The sequence below is a fragment of the Schistocerca cancellata genome, chromosome 4 (assembly GCF_023864275.1).
Source record: "Schistocerca cancellata isolate TAMUIC-IGC-003103 chromosome 4, iqSchCanc2.1, whole genome shotgun sequence".
Lineage (NCBI taxonomy): Eukaryota > Metazoa > Arthropoda > Insecta > Orthoptera > Acrididae > Schistocerca > Schistocerca cancellata.
The window spans coordinates 704870651-704890111 of record NC_064629.1 but is presented as its reverse complement, the minus strand read 5'-3'; the positions used below and the strand labels follow the sequence as shown (position 1 = coordinate 704890111).

At 43.9% G+C, this 19461-nt stretch overlaps 1 protein-coding gene across 3 annotated transcripts in view; it reads right to left on the bottom strand.

The window, feature by feature from the left end:
- Nucleotides 1–19461, bottom strand: part of LOC126183669 (PTB domain-containing engulfment adapter protein 1-like) — a 141203-nt gene that overhangs the window by 104558 nt on the left and 17184 nt on the right. Inside the window, exon 1 of one of the 3 annotated variants that reach the window (XM_049925823.1) lies at nucleotides 15247–15366. The exons of the other annotated variants lie outside the window; for them this stretch is intronic. The gene's annotated coding sequence lies outside the window, so the exon portion shown is untranslated. Of the gene's footprint in view, nucleotides 1–15246; nucleotides 15367–19461 lie in introns of those variants that run through there. 3 annotated transcript variants of the gene reach the window in all.

The following is a 19461-nucleotide window of genomic DNA, read 5'->3' as shown; positions in this document are numbered from 1 at the left end:
CACAATGGAGTGTCCTGCGTGGTCCCCGAGGGATGCAATACTGCGTTCGAGCAAGGGGACTTCACATATCGACGTTTCTCAGGAATGCTGCGGAAAAGGTCCCGCGGGAAAGGGTATTTTGTTTCACAATTCATTATCTGCTTATATGTACACACTGCAAATGAATATATACGTGTGCACCACAGCCAAGTTTTGGTTCTGTGCCACCAATCTCGAAATTAGGGGGTGACGCAAAACTTGTTTGTAGATGCCTACTCATATGCGCCGTAATATGGGAAGTATCAAGAAATTATTTCTAGGAGGAATTCTAACAAAACTTTCAATACCTATGACGTAGGTCTATAGCGTTACAGCTTGGAACCGCGCGGCCGCTACGGTCGCAGGTTCGAATCCTGCCTTGGGCGTGGATGTATGTGATGTCAGATTAGTTAGGTAGTTAAGTAGGTCTAGGGGACTGATGACCTCAGATGTCCAGTCCCATAGTGCTCAGAGCCATTTGAACCTTTTTTGAACGTAAGTCTGACAGTCGTTTGCACTCTGTATACAGTGTACCGACACTGAACTGCGACAAATTTAGATAGATTCTACAATGGTAGACCAGCACACTGATCGAACTGAATAGCTTGCAAGCTCTGACGCTTAAATTGAAATTTTCTTAGTAACAATGTTCCGTAGAAACGGTCAATTTTTTCCTCTGCCTTGTGTTCCCGTGAGAATACGGATGACATGCAGTGGACAATAGTACGGAGTGGACTAAATTAAAGCATGACCCTCTTCGCTTCTATGAGTTTTTCCAGGTACGGAGAAAGTAATTACTGCGGCGGAAATTTTCCCAGACTTCCACGAAGATATTACGCTAGCCTTCCCAATAATTTCAACATGTAAGCTGGAAGTATGCTACAACCAGCAAGTTTCCATCTTTAAGAGATCTTCGCCTCGACAGTGCCCTGCAGCCCTGCGCATCAGCCCAAGTTTGCCGGTAATGTACCACTCCTCTTAGGCTTTTAGCCAAGCCAGGACGTTGGCGTAGCACAAGCCGCTGGAGCGGCGCCTAGAATGTTCCGCAGCAAGTCTGGATCAGAGTGCAGGCAGAACCCGCAGCTGAGAAAGTGGAAACCGAGCCGCGCGCAACTGAGCGGAAACAGCCGTGCACGAGCGCTTGCGACACGCTCGCTGGCTCTGCAAAACAGTCCTGATCTGCAACACGCTGCTGCCCCATATTTTTGGTCCTACTGCAAATTTTCATACAAGCTGACTGACAACATTTCTCTATTATTTACTGAGGCGCGTAGCAGACACCAATTTAATTAAACTTCAATGTTGTTCAGTAAACTACGGACAATTTCAATTGGAACAAACACGTACAAAATACTGGCGTGGCGGGGGTTGACGCACCAACGACTGCCTTTTATTGCCAGAGCACTTAGGCATAAAAATCTACTGAGGAGACTGCAGTTTTCCTTCGGACTATCATTGCGCCATGTTGGATTTTCATCAGACAGGACTGACAGACATCGGAAAGTTGGAAGGGAGGCAGCTCATATTCGTTAAACAGGAGGGCAGTAACTGATATGGTACGCGAGTAATAGCAGCAATCCTCATCACAAACGCGTTTTTCGTTGCGGTAAGATATGACCAAAATATGGCTCTGAGCACTATGGGACTTAACTTCCGAGGTCATCGGTCCCTTAGAACTTAGAACTACTTAAACCTAACTAACCTAAGGACACGACACATCCATGCTCGAGGCAGGATTCAAACCTGCGACCGTAGCGGTTCCAGACTGTAGCGCCTACAACCGCTCGGCCACCTAGGCCGACGAAGATAACATTTTCATCAACATTGTCCTCCGAGTACTAAATATTTTTTTTACTTACATTTACAGAGTGAGAAGTGAAAGGCAACTAATCTGACAGCGCATAGAAACACTTCCACACAAGCGTGAATTAAAAGGAACCGCGTAGAATGAGATCTTTTCTCTTCCATTGACAGTGGAATGTGGAAAGAAAGCTTACTCCGCGCGAGCTGCCTTAGATTTGAATGCACTTTCAAGTGAACAACTAAATACACGAAGTCCTCCATTAAAACAAGCTCTAAATTTCTCAGCACTTATCTTCACGTGTTAAAATCATTTCATCATTTCTGTATGTACTGGAGGTCTTCATTGCACTTCAAATGCGATACTCCAGCAGAGATCCATACATTTCCGCCGTGCTTTCATCTCGTGCCCAAGTAGCAGACTTCTCAATAGCTTCTGACTCAATCTTTTCGAATGGAGCTAGGAACAAATTGATTGTACGCCCCATGTAAGCCCTGATGAATTATTTCCTTACGGTTCTTACGCGAAATGTACGTTGGCGGCAGTAGAATTTTCTGGGGTATCACGCAAATGCCCATTCTCTTAACTTTGTCAGTAGCGTTTCTAACAAAATCGTACCTCCTAGGATTCCAATTCACAACGAAACTGTCTCGAAACCCGGCAGAAAATCGGAAGAGATTCTGGTTTTATGTGAAGTACGCTAGCGGCAAGACACAATCGTTGCCTTCTCCGTGATATAGCACTAGAGATACTGTGGACGACAGTGCTACTGAAGGAAAGTCACTGAACACAGCCTCCCGAAATTCCTTCACCACGAAAGACGAAATAAATATTCCGTAATTTGAATAAAGGACAGCTGACAACTTGAGTAACTTAGTAGATAACATCGGATTAGTGAAGTAGTTCATCTCATTTAATAAAAGCGAGTCTTTCCAACCACATCGTATACCCGTGAGGCTGCTTTCACAGTATGCTGATACAATAGCCCCATACTTAACCATCTCGCTTGACGAAAGATCCGTACTTAAAGACGGAAAAGTAGCACAGGTCACACCATTAGCCGAGAAGGAATAAGAGTAATCCACTGTATTACAAGCCCATATTAACGTCGGTATGCAACAGGATTTTGGAACATCTGTGTTGCGTCTAAGAGAATTTTCTATTTACATAGAGTCAAGGTTTTAGAAAACAACGTTCTTGTTAAACACAACTAGTTCTTTACTCACACGAAGTGTCAACTGTTGTTTATAAGGAATTTCAAACTGATTCCTTATTTCTAGATTTCCAGAAGGGTTTTGACACTACCTCACAAGCGGCTTTTAATCAAAATATGGGCTTATGGAATATCTTCTGTTATGCGACTGGATTCGTGATTTATTGTCAGAAGTCACAGTTGGTAGCAGTTTATGAAGTCTTCGACTAAATCAGAAGTCAATTCTAGCATTCCCAAGCTAGTTTTCTACGCCCTGCTGTTCCTGATCTACGTAAACGATTTAGGAGACTATCTGAGCAGCCGTCTCAGGTTGTTTGCAGATTATGCTGTCGTTTATCGTCTAGTAAAGGCATCAGAAGACCAGAAATTGCAAAATGATTTGGAAGAGATATCATTATGGTGCGAAAATTGGCAACTGACCCTAAATAATGTGAAGTAAGGTCATCCATATGAGTGCTAAAGGAATCCGTCAAACTTCCGTTACACGACGAATCACTCAAATCTAAAGGCCGTAAATTCAACTACATACCCAGGAATTGCACTTACGAACCACTTGAAAGGGAAAGAACACACAAAACGTTGTGGGTAAGGCGATCCAAGGACTGATTTATTGGCAGAACGCAAAGACAACCGATCAACTTTTGTAGTGCCTACATTCATCACGCTTGTCCGCTTTTTAAAATTTTTTTAGTACTGCTGTGCGGTGTTGGATCCTTACGAAGTATGATTAACTGAGTATATCGAGAAAGTTGGAAGAGCAGCAGCACGTTTTGTACGGCCGAGAAATGGAGAGCGTCACGGATGTTTTACAGGATTTGGGGTGGACATCAACACAAAGGCCTTTCTCGTTGCAGCGGTATGATCTCACCAAATTTCGATCGTCAATTTTCTCTTCCGAATGCGAAAATATTTTATTGACGCCCACCTATGTAGGACTAAACGATCGTCTTAAGTAAGGGAAGTCCTAGGTAGCACGAAAGCTATAGGCGTTCGTTTTTCCACGCGCTGTTCGAGAGTGGAATAATAGAGAATTATTGTGAAGGTGGTTCGATGAACCCTCTGCCATGCACTGAGGTGTGATTTGCCGAGTATCTATGTAGGTGTAGATGAAACCGACCAGGTGGGATACCTAACAGCAGTACTCAAAAACTGGTCTTTCATGTTTCCTATAAGCGATCTCTGGATCAGCAAAGTTTTCCTACTATTGTCTCAATTGGCCAAAGTCTAATATTCGCCGCCGTAATTTTTGCTGGTCCGTACTTTTGCCCCCGTTATATACGGGAGTCACTTTTTCCAGTTTCTTGGAATTTAGCGCTAGACAGCAGAACGGCGATGATTTCAATTTAAGTAAGGGTCAACACTTAAAAATACTTTCTGTACAAAATACTTTCTGTACAGCCGATCTGATATTCTATCCGGACCTGGCAAGTTTTCTTCGAACCCTTAGCTGCTTCTCAACGGCAGGGATGCCTATTTTTATGTCCGTTCAAGAGTACGATGGTCAAATGTACGAGCCCAGGTGAATGATTTTTTGAACGTAAAATTCATATTTAATCATTTTTGCTGTTTTCTATTGCCACACCAGATTGATCGAGGAGTGCTGTAACAGTAGCCTTTGACTTTGCTATTTTACGTAGGACTAGAATTTTCTCACCTTCTCGGCAGCATCTTTCGTTTATGTACGACTGGGAATAGTTGTCACTTCGCCCCTCGATAGACACACTAAGCTGTCTTTACTTGCCTGTCGAAATTTCTACAGACTCTTAACCTAGAGTGAAACAACCTTTATTGAGCATAATCCCAACTTTGTTACTGAAACACTGCCTTTTGTGTGTAATCCACTTACTTGGCACATACTTTACCAGCGCGCTATTTGCCTTGGGGGGGGGGGGGGAGGGGAGGCGCGAGACTGTTACTCAGCCCGCTTAAGGAGCGGTCATTTTCACAGTAATGACGAATGGGCAAGGCCGGACGGTCCGTCGCACATTCACCCTCCCCTCTAGAGATGCGAACACGTTACAACCTGCCAACCACTCAGCAGCGAACGTGCTTATCCCACGTCGCAACTGCATTTAAATTGGCCCAGTTGGGCGAAGATCTGGACAGTCTAAACGGAAAGACTTACCCTCCGCCACACTAAAAGGGCTTATGGAGTATATGTTGCTGAAGTTCTTGCACAATCTGGTCCCAGTTAGGAAATTCACCTTCCTTTCTATTTCCGAAGCCACATTACAGTGTACGGAAGAGGATTCTTTGTAGACTTATTTTGCAACTTCCCTGTTATGTGCGCAAATAGTTCATAGGAAGAATGAATTTCCTAAGTTTCCGTATGCGCTCTGATTTCGGATGTTCCCGTCCTGGTCATTTCGAGATACGTACTTTGAGGGGAGGGGAGGAGGGGGCGCATGCTGCTTCACTTCTCGTAAAATTTTCGTCTGACACTATTACACTGTAACTATGTTCGTAGCTAACACTGTCAAAATTCAATTCTTTTCCAACGATACAATCGATTCCCTAATGAAAATTTTTAGCTACCAACTGTTGCTGGATTTGCACCACTGGCAATTTATTTCCATTGTTACTGTGTTGGTAGGCACGGTAAGTGATTTAAGATTCTACCTTTATTTGAGCACCATGTACTGACCCAGAGTTCATGCTTATCTTCTGCAAATTCCGACTTTACGAAGTTCAGGTACTTCCAATGGTTGAAAGTTTAAATAATCGGGGCAATGTATCATTTATCGCTTTTAATGCCAGAAGAGGCTAAGCCCCAATAATGTGTAACCAGATCCAATTTAAATACCGCGTAAACCCATTGTACTTTATTTGCACGTTGTATATACATTTTCACAAATATGCACGCGTAACAGTTTAGTTCAGATTTTAGTCTGAATTATTTTTATGTTACTCCCAGCAACATCGTGCGCAGAAAAGCGGCGTGATGGTACACACGACCCATTACTATATCAATTCCAGAATTGTCGACCTGACTGTCAAACAGACACCACTTTGTAAAGAGGTTAAGGGCAGTTTATGATTCCTAAATGACGTAACAGTTTAGCGTTGCAGTTACTGCCAACCGAACGACTTGCCAGCAATCCATGCTAGCTACCTTAAGAGGACATTTTATTATGGAACATTCTGCACGAGCTTAGATTAACACACAACAGCGCTTTAAACTCAACTTCATGACTACTTAGCCGCACGGGAACAATATGCAATAGCCAGAGACTTATCTGTCCTGCTACAGCATTCTTGTGGTTCATTTTCACTTTAGTGGTTCGCAGAAGCGCTGTGTATGACGCAGTTATTTTTAATGCTCCGTTACAATGGAAGAAGCCGTGATGTAAGTAATCAAGCTGAAGCCCCTTAGGAAACCTGGCAACCTTCAGACTGGCTTTTAACTCGTCTGCCTGCCGCTGGCAACAGACGACCAGATCGCTATCTGCTTCGCGTTGATTGTCTTACTAACCGCTAACTTCTACAACAAACTTTCAGTGAGCCAAAATAGCTTTCTTCTGTATTGTTTCCAAATTATATTATGGTAGAGCTCGAAAGAATTACGTACTTCTCATAAACCAGGAGACCAGCCTGATTATGGGGAATGAGTGGAGGAAGATTTTTTATGGCAATAGAAACGAATTTATTACACATATCGAGGTAAAAATGTAGATTTGTCAATATATTTTATCAGCATTCAGAAACTGGATTCAAACAATCAACCAATGTTTTACCACCTTCCCGTTTATCTCTCTTCCAATGCATCCTTTTCTTCCTTTACCCGTGCCGAAGACTTACAGCCCTTCCGCACCGCACTTTTAATCGTTTAGCCTGTGTAAGTTTATTCTTATCAAAGAAAGGCGGTTAGCTGACGTTTACAGAGAAAAAAACGATAGAAAAACTAATGTTTTGTGGTAATTTTTTTACTCCAAGAATTTTAATAGAATATAGAGGGTGTACATTAAGTCAGGGAACACTCGTTGCACAAGAACCAAACATTGTACAGATACATTACATTTTGAAGAGAAAGCCTGAAAGTTTTTCCATGTATACCGCCACAGCGTAGTTTGGTAATTCGCCGATTGTCAGCGCTGGTCGCAAACATGACGAGTGCATGTGCCTTTCTACAGAAGGGGACTGGTGTTTCTCGTAATGGCCTTCCCGATCACCAGATCTTACTCTGTGTGACTTTTCTGTTGGGACATAAACATCTTATGTACGTACCGCCTCTACCACGTGAAGTAGCAGAACTCCAGGAGAGAATACGAGAAGCGACCGCCAGTCTACGATGCCATGCTGGGACGGGTATGGCAAGAATTCGCTTACTGTATTTACGTCTGTCGGGTCACTCATGGTTCGCATATTGAATGTTGGAAAAACTTTCAGAGTCTCTTCAAAATGCAATGTGTATGACATCTGTACAATGTTTACTTTTCGTGCAATAAATAATTGCAAGTGTTTCCGGACTTTATGTACACCCTATGGACTCTCATACTTTAGTCCGATAGTGACTTATCGGACACATCGATATGCGTTTTAAGAATATAGATACCTTTTGATTCTGTGCCATACTTCTAGCATCCGCAAAGTTAACTGTCAAATACGTTTCCCAATAGCGTGCAGTACTTTACGCTGCGACGTCGGTCGTTTCCTGTTCTGAATGATTACGACACCAAGTTAGTTGACACAAAGTGGGACAACCTCAATTGCAACCATATACTTCCGCCGATTGTTCGTTTTGCGGTTCGTTAAAGCCAATTCGTTCTCAGTAACAACGGAGATTGAGCTTCACGTAAACAGGGTAACTATCAAGTCAGTACTCAGGGAAGTTTCACTAATTTGATTTTATAGTGAGGCTGAATCCGAGTAAAACTCCGAACGTACTTTTGAATTTGGTCGTTTGGACTGGAGAAGAGAAACTAATGTGGTCTGCTAGGCGCGTGTTCTGTAATGTTCCAAAACTGGCAATTAGTGATTAATGAGTATAGCGAGATTACCAATTTAATGCTCAATATATCTGCAATCTAGTGTGATCGTGATACTTTAGTCAGTATTTTCTTTTTGTACTGGCTTTTCGAGAACTCATTTGTGCTTGAGAATACTATTCACAACTTTGGTTTTTCTTCATATCTAACCGGACTGTGTGTAAAGTTGATCAAATTTAGCTGTTTCCGTGCTCACTTGTGTCATATTTCAAGTTCTGCAGTCTGAATTTGGCCTACGAGTAGTTTCCGTATTTTTCCTCTGATCTGCTTGGCCATCACACGAAGTGAAAACTGAACAGCGTATAGTCGTAGTGGTGACATGCGAATATTTGCTTCATACGTACAGGTTCTTTGAGATCGAGCTGTAAAGCAAGTTCTCTGAATCATGTGAAAATTAAGTCTTAAATGAAACAAAGGTTAACATTCTACATCTTTATTCTTCGTGTCTACGTATTTTTCAACATGGTCATCCTGGCGGCGAGCGCGTTTCTCCCAGGAAGAAAAATTTGTCGATACTGTCATTTACTTCACGGAGTCACAACCTCAGCTCTGCTTGCAGTGCTTCATCACTAGGAAAGAAGTCCTTGAAGATGTTATTTAAATTTTGGAAACAGACTAAATTCGGATGGCGCCAAACCGTAACTGTGTGGAGGATGATCGATGGCAGTGAAACCAAGGCGTCTGATTCTTGCAGATGTCTGGGCGCTTGTGCGTAGTCTGGCCTTATGCTGAATGAGAGGGTGCTCCATGTGTGGACAAACACTTAGAATTGGGAACTATTACAGGACGCTGTTTATGTTACACACCGCCATGTTAAACGCTGTTATTTTGAGCCCTCTAGCGGCAGTAGGCTGCAAATGTGTAGACATTAAGAACAAAGACTTAGAATGTTAATTTTCACAAAAAGTGAGATGTTACTTTTCAGCACGCCCTCTTACAATGCATGATTGTACACTGGTAGTTACTTCTGTAAAATACCTGGGAGTACGGAACGATTTGAAGTTGAATTATCATATAAAATTGTTGGTAAGGCGGGTGCCAGGTTGAGATTCACTGGGACAGTCCTCAGTAAACTTAGTCCATTAAAGGAGGTTGCTTACAAAACACTCGTTCGGCCTATACTTGAGTATTGCTGATCAGTGTGGGATCCGTACCAGGTCGGGTTGACAGGAGACAGGAAAGAGCCGAAGAAGAGCGGTGCGTTTCGTCACAGGGTTATTTGGTAAGCATGATAGCGTTACGGAGATGTTTAGCAAACTCAAGTGGCAGACACTGTAAGAGAGGCGCTCTGCATCGCGGTGTAGCTTGCTGTCCAGGTTTCGAGAGGGTGCGTTTCTGGATGAGGTATCGAATATATTGCTTCCTCCTACTTATACCTCCCGAGGAGATCACGAATGTAAAATTAGAGAGATTCGAGCGCGCACGGAGGCTTTCGGGCAGTCGTTCTTCCCGCGAACCATAAGCGACGAACAGGAAAGGGAGGTATGAAAGTTGCACGTAAAGTGCTCTCCGTCGCACACCATTGGGTGGTTTGCGGAGTATGAATGTAGATGGTAACACTGGTGTCTTACCCTGATGGATAACCTTTAATCCACGATGTGTCACTTCTGCGTGCTATCTTAATGAGATAGTGTTACAACGTATATAGCAACTGCTCAAAGGATATCTGAGAGGGAGAGGAAGGAAGGGAAAACTTTCTCCCGGTGATGCTAACAGGAGCAGGTACCGGCCCACCATGTCCCACACATGCAAATCACGGGAGATTCACCAGGTGTACGTAATACATCGAGAATGTTATCACTTTGATTAACACTAGTCAAAACTTTATCGCTGCTCGAAGAAACACGCCTTTGTGACTTGTTAAAGCGTACAGAAGGGGACTGGACGAAATTAACTTCTTTTGCACTGATTCTCCCAACCGCTTAACGGTCCGGTCATTTTAGACCATGGTTACTACACCGCCTAGAGATTTGTGCCTCGTACATTAGTTCAGATGGCTCTAAGTACTATGGGACGTAGCATCTGAGGTCATCAGTCCCCTAGAACTTAGGACTACTTAAACCTAACTAACCTAAGGACATCACACACATCCATGCCCGAGGCACATGATTCGAACCTGCAACCGTAGCAGCAGCGCGGTTCCGGACTGAAGCGCCTAGAACCGCTCGGCCACAAAGGCCGGCCATACACCAGTTGCTGCCACTGAGTAGCGAAACTGATGGTGCAGGCTCTGGGACTGTGCTGTCTTAGTGTTTCTCACCGTGTGATCAGTAACAAATGTCTAGTGGTAGTCTAGGCTCGACGATGTATTTACCACCGTGAACCAGAGTGACGTGCATATGAACCTTTCTTAGACGGAAACCGAAGGCGAGACAATAATTCCTCAAACAAGACTGAGTAGTGTAATCTGCACGAAGTTTAAGCCTGGTAAACGTGTAGCTTCGAAGAGACCTGTGGACTATTCGTGAATAGAATTTTTTCTATACTGAGCTGCTTAGCACGACAGAAGGTATCCGCTCTTCATGTACGTTTTCTTCCATCTTTTGTATGTGCTCCAGCGCCCCGATTTAAAGCAACGAGACACGCACGTGCATGTCGCGGTCAATTGACTTCAAGGTCTTACCTTAATTCATCTCTAATACCTACGATCTTCCTCGTTGACCCATATCGCTTCCAACCTTTGTAGTGCTATTCTGTGTGGATGGGACATTAGTTCGGAAGTCCTGGAGAAGTAAGTAAATCCTCGACATCACTGTATGTCTACATGAACAGTGATGTGAGCTCTGAAGACATACGGAACACCGTTTGTACCCAAGTGCGGCAGTTTACTTGCTTCAAACTTAATTTTTGCAGGAAAACAGCTTTAGTGTAGTTTTAAAAATGTTCTTTTAGAAAAACGCAATTAGATTTTCACAAGGAAATCTAACTTTTACTCCTCTCCTTCGAGAAATTGTGCTAACCTTTCACAACACAGTGATACAGAAAGAGAAAATGCGACAAACGGTTATTGCACGTTGTACTAACACTGGTCCTAACGGAAAAAAAGGCTGCATTACTTTTTTCAAGATTTAGAATATATTTCAGTTCGCTGTAGCATTACCGTTAGTTTTCTGTACTATCATTTACATACTCAAACTCCCATTTTCCCCTTACTAGACACCACAACGTACTGTTTTCAAGAAATCACTGTTCACAGCCCTCTGCGTGCCTTCTAAGCCACTTCACCAGATTTTACATCAATTTGAGTTGCTTATTCTCTATATCTGTCATTTGGCATAATATCACTGAGCAATTGTCATTCCAAATTTTCTAGAGGCAGAAAAATGTTAGGCGGTAAGAGGGAAACCCGTACTTCCGAATCGGCAGCCAGCGACACTGACCAGCAGCCTAAAAAACCGACTACATTTTTAACGCCAGTCTAATAATCATGCTCAAACGAACTTTAGCAGTTTGTCACGCACTGCATGGAGTTGCAGAGTGCCACATTTCATATGTACTGTTCACTGTGATGCTAAGATCGAACCTTTCGCAATACTGTTTCTGCTCTGGACGAAAAAGTGTTGTCTTCACGAGGCACACAGGCTCACCAACTTTTTAGACATAAGCTGTTATTTCCTATCTGTACTACTCTGGTATTTTCATGTGAGCTGAAATTAGCTAGGAATGTGGAAATCAGCCGTGTCTTGAAGGAACCATCCCGGCATCTGCCTTAACCGAGTTAGGGAGATCCTGGAAAACTCAAACCTGGATAGACGGAAATCTGAACCCTCGTTCTCCCGAATTAGAGTCCAGCGTGCTGATCACTGCGCCATCTCGCTCGGTACAGTCAGGTGGAACATGTGTATTAACTGAAGAGCTCAGTTCCCGGTTTTGACTGAAGCTGAATCTAATATCTGCTCTCATGGAAGATCTGCTTATAGCGACAGGTCTGTAGACAGCTCGCATGCCGAGTACTCTTAGCAGGGGCATTCCGCGCACAGTCACTCGGCGTGCATCTCGTTCAAGGCCGCACGCTTCCGTAATCACACATACACGCTGCTGGAAGCCAGCCGCAAATCCATTTCGCGCAGCTGTAGAATGTGAGATGTAGGAAGATGTCTTTGTTAGTAACGACGTCACACCCTCCAGCCAACGAATGTCACCACGAATCCTGGGAGGCGGTATATTCTCCAACATCTCGCTACATTAACGTTGAGTAATGCCCTGTGTAAGAAGCACATCATTAGGTAACGACGTTAGAAATTTCTTACGCCAGATAACCGATGCCTGTCGTGCACTTAAACATTTGTGAGCACGAATGAGAGTAAATGTTGCAAGGTGGTGGCAGGAAAGCAACGAGGCAAAACTCTCGTTAACAGCAACACACGTAACTGCTACTTGTCACTCGCGAAAGAATTATTTCCATAAATTAGTTTTTGGAGCCTTTTCAAGCTCTTTTCAGTTGGGGCACTCAGAGGTTTCACCTTTTTCCTTCGTGTTTGCTGGGCGGGAGCTCAGACAAGGTAAGTACTGATGTCTCGCCAAGTGTAATAGGGCAACTTGTGTAACCATGAGCTACTTATTGCTGTAGTACGACCAGTATTAATATCCACCCGGCAGCTTCAGCCTTCATTGCCTATTGGTAACCGCGTATGAAACAGAGGCCCGTAGGGAATGAAAAATTTAAGTTTCATGATGGATTTTAATAATACCGACCGCACTGCCGCAGTACATTCGTTCTTTGGCAAAACCACATATCACTGATGCATTAATGTTTCCCCTTCACAGATTACCTACTACGAAAATAAATGATTTCTGAATTCACTATCTGAATGGGAGCCTGAAAATCCACGAAAACATTTACCTTGCAAGTGACTGATCGCAGTGTGAAGAACAATGGTTCCGCATGTTTGCAGTCTCAGCTTACTGTACTTTTCGGTTTGTGGTCTCTTATCGCAAGAAAAGCGTTTATATTCAACAACCTTTCCTACAAAATGTAGGAAATTCAGGACGTTACGACTGCGACGTTAGATGAATGTATCTGCTTGTTAAGCACAAGGAAAGTTACCTGTGAGTCACCTCTTTAGTGTTTTTGAGTATGACATCTAACATATCCGAAAGCGTAAATAGAATTTGAGTCATCACTGAAGCTGCTTTAAACACAGTGAAAGTCCTCTGCCCAAAGATAGCTATTACAGCAGCAAAGGATTGACACTCTTCTATATTACTTGCGAAGCAAAGTGCTGAGGAGAAGTCTAAAGAATAAAAATATGTACAAGGAAAGAAGCTGGGTGTTCGCTTGCTTACGGCACCATAAGCTAGTAGTACTCAGCATAACCAACACGACTTGTAAGTCCACTACACGGGATAAGAACACGATTTAAACCATGGAGCTCTTTTCTCGCTTACGAACATGGGGGATATGGGAGAAGCACTGGGCGAAGGCGTGCCGTGATTGATATACCTGGGAGAAATTTACTTTGATTCATCCGCTCAATCCAAATTTTTAATTTTCATTATTCCACCACGGAATTACTAAGAGTCTTCTTTAGCTGGTCGACAATCTTGTCACCTACTCCTACCGAGCTGATAGTTTTAACAAAACTCTAACTTTCTGTAACGCCTTACTGGCCTTGGTAGTCTGTTGCCTTCGTATGAAACGGGGTAGTTAAAGTTGGAGCTTCAAACATGACAGCTCTAGAAGTGGTGCGAAATGGTGGAGAATTTAGTGTCTCAGAGAAAGCGCAGCTGTAGTGCAGAGCGGCGGGTGGCGTAGCTTGCGGAAGCCAGCCCAGGTAACAGCGGCCGCACGCTCACCAAGGTCACGCCGATGACGTGACCCGCGTGTACCAAGCGGAGGCCAGCTAGCCTCCCACCAGCTCACACTTCACCGACATTCGCTGCAGCAGCTCTGACATCGGCCTGTCGAGTTGCAGTCGCTGAGATCTGTATGGTACTCAACCTATTCTAGATTTATTTGGAGCAATTTAGTACTTACCACTTTGCCCAACACGAGAGCCGACCCTTTACCGGTGGCACGAATTAGAGAAGATGAAGTGCTCCGGCAATCTTCCGTACTTCCCACTGCCCAGTAACGCGCCGCCGAGTTATCGCCAATCAGAGGACAGCTTTGATTCAATAAAATCCATTAAGACCGCCAGGAAGTTACTTCACACTAGCACCCATTATCCTATCAAGAACGAGGTGGCTTTCCACGGCTCCTATTATGTTATTAGGTTGCCTACGACTAGCCTATTGAGGTGGTTCTTTCGACGAAGAAGCGACGTAAGTGTCAGCCAACCTATTTCACTTCGGCAGCCCGTGCGTGCTACAGATAGTTTTCTATGAAGATGTTTTTATGCTATTCGATTTAAGTTCCTTCTCTAGACCTACAACATCTACACGATTCTCTGCCATTCGGTCTTGCGCGTTGGCAGATTGTTTATAGAACCTCTTTTCGACTGTTTCTACAGCGTTCATTATCTTTCGCACGTGGGAGAAATGAAAAATTCATCCTTGTTTCTCCCTACGTAATTTCGAGTCAAAATATTCTGGCATTCACAGATGAAACTTTAGAGATTAATTTAGTGAAAAGCTTTCGCTGCAAAGAAGAAAGCTTTTTTTAATCACTTGCGATTCTAGATTTCTCATCACATCCGAAACATCCCTATTTCGCGATAGCACAGAAGGAGTAGGTTTATGTTCGCACTATTCTAGAAGAGGACCGACAAGCGTCATGTAGACTGTTTAGATTTGTCGCATTCACGGGTTCTGGAAAAAATGCCGTGTGGTTCACTTTCTCATACTATTTACTACGTGATGATTCCAACTTTTAAGTTGTTCGTAATCGGAATTCTTGGGTATTTAGAATTTGTTTGATTTATATTTCTTTGAACGAAGTATTTAGATTCACGCTGAATGGCAAAACTTACTAGATTTCTCTCATATTTTTGTGGCAATATTTTTCCCATTACTTGCAGCATTTTTCATCTCTCGTTTACAGGGAAAGGGGAAACCAAAAACCGTAGACGAAACTAAGTACTTAAGCTTCACATTTCCGGACTGCAAACAATCTACTGTATTGCATATTCGGATCAAATAGTCATTTTCACTTCACACTACGAAAGGCCAAATTGAACCTGCACGCTCTGTTTTCCTGACCAACTGAAGTCTGAACACGCCATACACTAAAGAAAATGGAACAAGTGTAGACCACGGCAACTATTGTGCATTATGCGTACAAATCTGACCTGTTGTTCAAACTGCGGGTGCTCGGGAGCAGCTGTAGCACACCAGCGAATGCCCCAGCTTATGACAAACAACGCAACTGCACTGGCCGTGCACACTCACCCAGCGACTGGCCTCTAAGCACGTGCGCATGCGCACTGAGCGCCGTGCCAGGCACCAGCTCGAACAAGCCAATGCACTCTGAGCAACCACCTCTGGCGCCCCCGGCCCTCGGCAAACGCCAGACCTGCCAGCAGATTTCATCATTTACCCGCTTCGTCCTACCATCAGTACTGTCTCCACTGCTACTCCAGTATATTTTGAAGTGTTAGCAGTAGAAGTGACTTCTGTTGCATGCTACTGCTTAAAGTATCCTCGTCTGAAGACTTTCGCCGCTGTCGAAGGCCAACAGTTTAACTGTTGAAGAACCAGGACGTGAACACAGCATGTTCTCAATGGAGAGACTTCTACAGACGTTAAAGTAACCTCTGGCGTGCCACCGGGGAGTGTTATGGGACCATTGCTTTTCACAATATATGACTTAGTAGATTGTCTCTTTTCGCGGATGATGCTGTAGTATACAGAAAAGTTGCAGCATTAGAAAATTGTAGCGAGATACAAGAAGATCTGCAGCGGATAACCACTTGGTGCAGGGAGTGGCAACTGACCCTTAACATAGACAAATGTAATGTATTGCGAATACATAGAAAGAAGGGTCCTTTATTGTATGATTATATGACAGCGGGTGCCGGCCGGTGTGGCCGTGCGATTCTAAGCGCTTCAGATTGGAACCGCGTGACCGCTACGGTCGCAGGTTCGAATCCTGCCTCGGGCATCGATGTGTGTGATGTACTTAGGTTAGTTAGGTTTAAGTAGTTCTAAGTTCTAGGGGACTGATGACCTGAGTAGTTAAGTCCCATAGTGCTCAGAGCCATTTTTATGATAGCGGAACAAACACTGGTAGCAGTTACTTCCGTAAAATATCTGGGAGTATGCGTACGGAACCATTTGAAGTGGAATGATCATAGAAAATTGTTGGTAAGGCGGGTGCCAGGTTGAGATTCTCTGGAAGAGTCCTCAGGAAACTTAGTCCATTAACAAAGGAGGCTGCTTACAAAACACTCGTTCGGCCTATACTTTAGTATTGCTGATCAGTATGGGATCCGTACCAGGTCGGGTTGACAGGAGATAGAAAAGAGCCAAAGAAGAGCGGCGCGTTTCGTCACAGGGTTATTTGGTAAGCATGATAGCGTTACGGAGATGTTTAGCAAACTCAAGTGGCAGACACTGCAAGAGAGGCGCTCTGCATCGCGGTGTAGCTTGATCGCCAGGTTTCGAGAGGGTGCGTTTCTGGATGAGGTATCTAATATATTGCTTCCCCCTACTTATACCTCCCGAAGAGATCACGAGTGTAAAATTAGAGAGCGCACGGAGGCTTTCCGGCAGTCTTTCTTCCCGTGAACCATACGCGACTGGAACAGGGAAGAGAGATAATGACAGTGGCACGTAAAGTGCCCTCCGCCACACACCGTTGGGTGGCTTGCGGAGTATAAATGTAGTCGTAGAAGAGGGCAACTAACAGTGAATGAAGACGCAATGACTCCGCTCTATATTTCAGCACATACACGCTAACAGCCTAATTCATCAAACAACTTCTAGTCGCATCGCATGAAAAACTCTCAACAACAGATTCGAAAATGCTTTGAGCTACAATACAGGTACTTCACCGAACCTTTATATACAGCAAAGACGGGAATAAACCGCATGGAGAAGCTTAAATATTTAACATGCTGACGGCCATCTTCAATAGTTTCAGCCATTACACTTGCCACTGGGATTTGGTTTTGGCTGTTTACACTACAACGTTTAGCTTGTGGATTTCTTACAGGAGAATACTTGTCGTAATACGGATTTTACCAAAATGAAACTTTTTCCCGTTGAGGCTTTAATGGACATCAAGCTGTTGATATCTGAAAGATTTGGGAACAAGTTGTGTAGAAACTTCGGAGCTTAATAGCTTTTAGTAAATGCGATCGAAAATTTGAATCCCTTTTCCCAACTCAAAATGTCCGAATGTGTGAAATCTCATGGAACTTAACTGCTAAGGTCGTCAGTCCCTAAGGCTACACACTACTTAACCTAAATTATCTTAAGGACAAACACACCCATGCCCGAGGGAGGACTCTAACCTCCGCCGGGACCAACCGCACAGTCCATGACTGCAGCGCCCTGAGACCACTCGGCTCATCCCGCGGGGCTTCCCTGGCATAGTGTAACTGTAGTGTCAGTAAGATGTTTAAAACGCAGCAGATTAAAGGATTTTTAATTGGCAGACATAGGGAGGGGTGAGTAACACCAACAGTTCGCACGCTACACTTCAGGTCATTGGGATTGATTAGCGATTATGTCTTCAGTGTCGTTTGGAGAGGGGATACGTATGACGAAAAAAAAAAAAGGAGAGAGAGAGAGAGAGAGAGAGAGAGAGAGAGAGAGAGAGAGAGTGAGCGCGCGCGCGCGCGCTAGGTAGAACGAGAGCTAGTTCACAGCTACGGAATGATGATCACGATTAAACAGTTCCAATTCCGACAGCTGCCAGACTTAGTTCAACTTTTTTTTTTTTTTTTTTTTTTTTTTTACATACGATGTGAGTTGGCTCCAACCGCACTAGGTGGCTGAACAACGCTAAATAGAGTCTCTTATCCACAAATGCCGTACCATAATTTCATTTTGTCGGTTTAATACTCAGTCCAGGATCGAAGCTGGTCGTAAAAACCGCTGTTGCAACTCAAGACAAATTTTTCTCGTTTTACAAATGTCCCAAGACGCTGCAGTAATGGAATTTAAGAGATGCTACCGTTTTCCTGTACCACTAACAAAATGGTCATCTGCGTGATATAGTGTGGAGACCGCTCAGTACTAAGTTCTACCTCCATCAGACGCTGACTAGACACTAATGAAAGTTAACTGATGTGTTGTAGCTTCAGATGAATACCGCCATTGCCCACACCTAGGATTTCATACCACTCTCAGACTTCATTAAGTGATACTCCACAAGATGTGCTCTCCCTTCGTTGACAGAAGGCTCAACAGGCCTGTCCCCTCAAACGTAGTGCTAAAGTTTGGGGAATTTGTGATCTGCATCTACATTTATACTCCGCAAGCCACCCAACGGTGTGTGGCGAAAAGCACTTCACGTGCCACTGTCTTTACCTCCCTTCCCTGTTCCAGTCGCGTATGGTTCGCGGGAAGGAAGTTCCCGAAAGCCCCCGTGCGCGCTCGAATCTCTCTAATTTTACATTCGTGATCTCCTCGGGAGGTATAAGTAGGGGGAAGCAATATATTTGATACCTCATCCAGAAACGCACCCTCTCGAAACCTGGACAGCAAGCTACACCGCGATGCAGAACGCCTCTCTTGCAGAGTCTGCCAGTTCAGATTGCTGAACATCTCCGTAACGCTATCACGCTTACCAAATAACCCTGTGACGAAACGCGCCGCTCTTCTTAGGATCTTTTCTATCTCGTCTGTCAATCCGACCTGGTACGGATCCCACACTGATGAGCAATACTCAAGTATAGGCCGAACGAGTGTTTTTAAGATGCCACCTTTGTTGATGGACTACATTTTCGAAAGACTTTCCCAATTAATCTCAACCTGGTACCCGCCTTATCAACAATTAATTTTATATGATCATTCCACTTCAAATCGTTCCGCACGCATACTTCCAGATATTTTACAGAATTAACTGCTTCCAGTGTTTGTTCCGCTATCGTATAATCAAACAATAAAGGGTACTTTCTATGTATTCGCAATACATTACATTTGTCTATGTTAAGGGTCAGTTGCTACTCCCTGCACCAAATGCCTATCCACTGCAGATCTTCCTGCATTTCGCTGCAATTTTCTAATGTTGCAACTTCTGTGTATACTACAGCATCATTTGTGAAAAGCCGCATGGAACTTCCGGCACTATCTACTAGGTCATTTATATATATTGTGAAAAGCAATGGTCCCGTAACACTCCTCTGTGGCACGCCAGAGGTTACTTTAACGTCTGTTGACGTCTCTCCATTGAGAACAACATGCTGTGTTCTGTTTGCTAAAAACTCTTCAATCCAGCCACACAGCTGGTCTGATATTCCGTAGGCTCTTACTTTGAGTATCAGGCGACAGTGCTGAACTGTATCGAACGCCTTCCGGAAGTCAAGAAAAATAGCATCTACCTGGGAGCCTCTAAT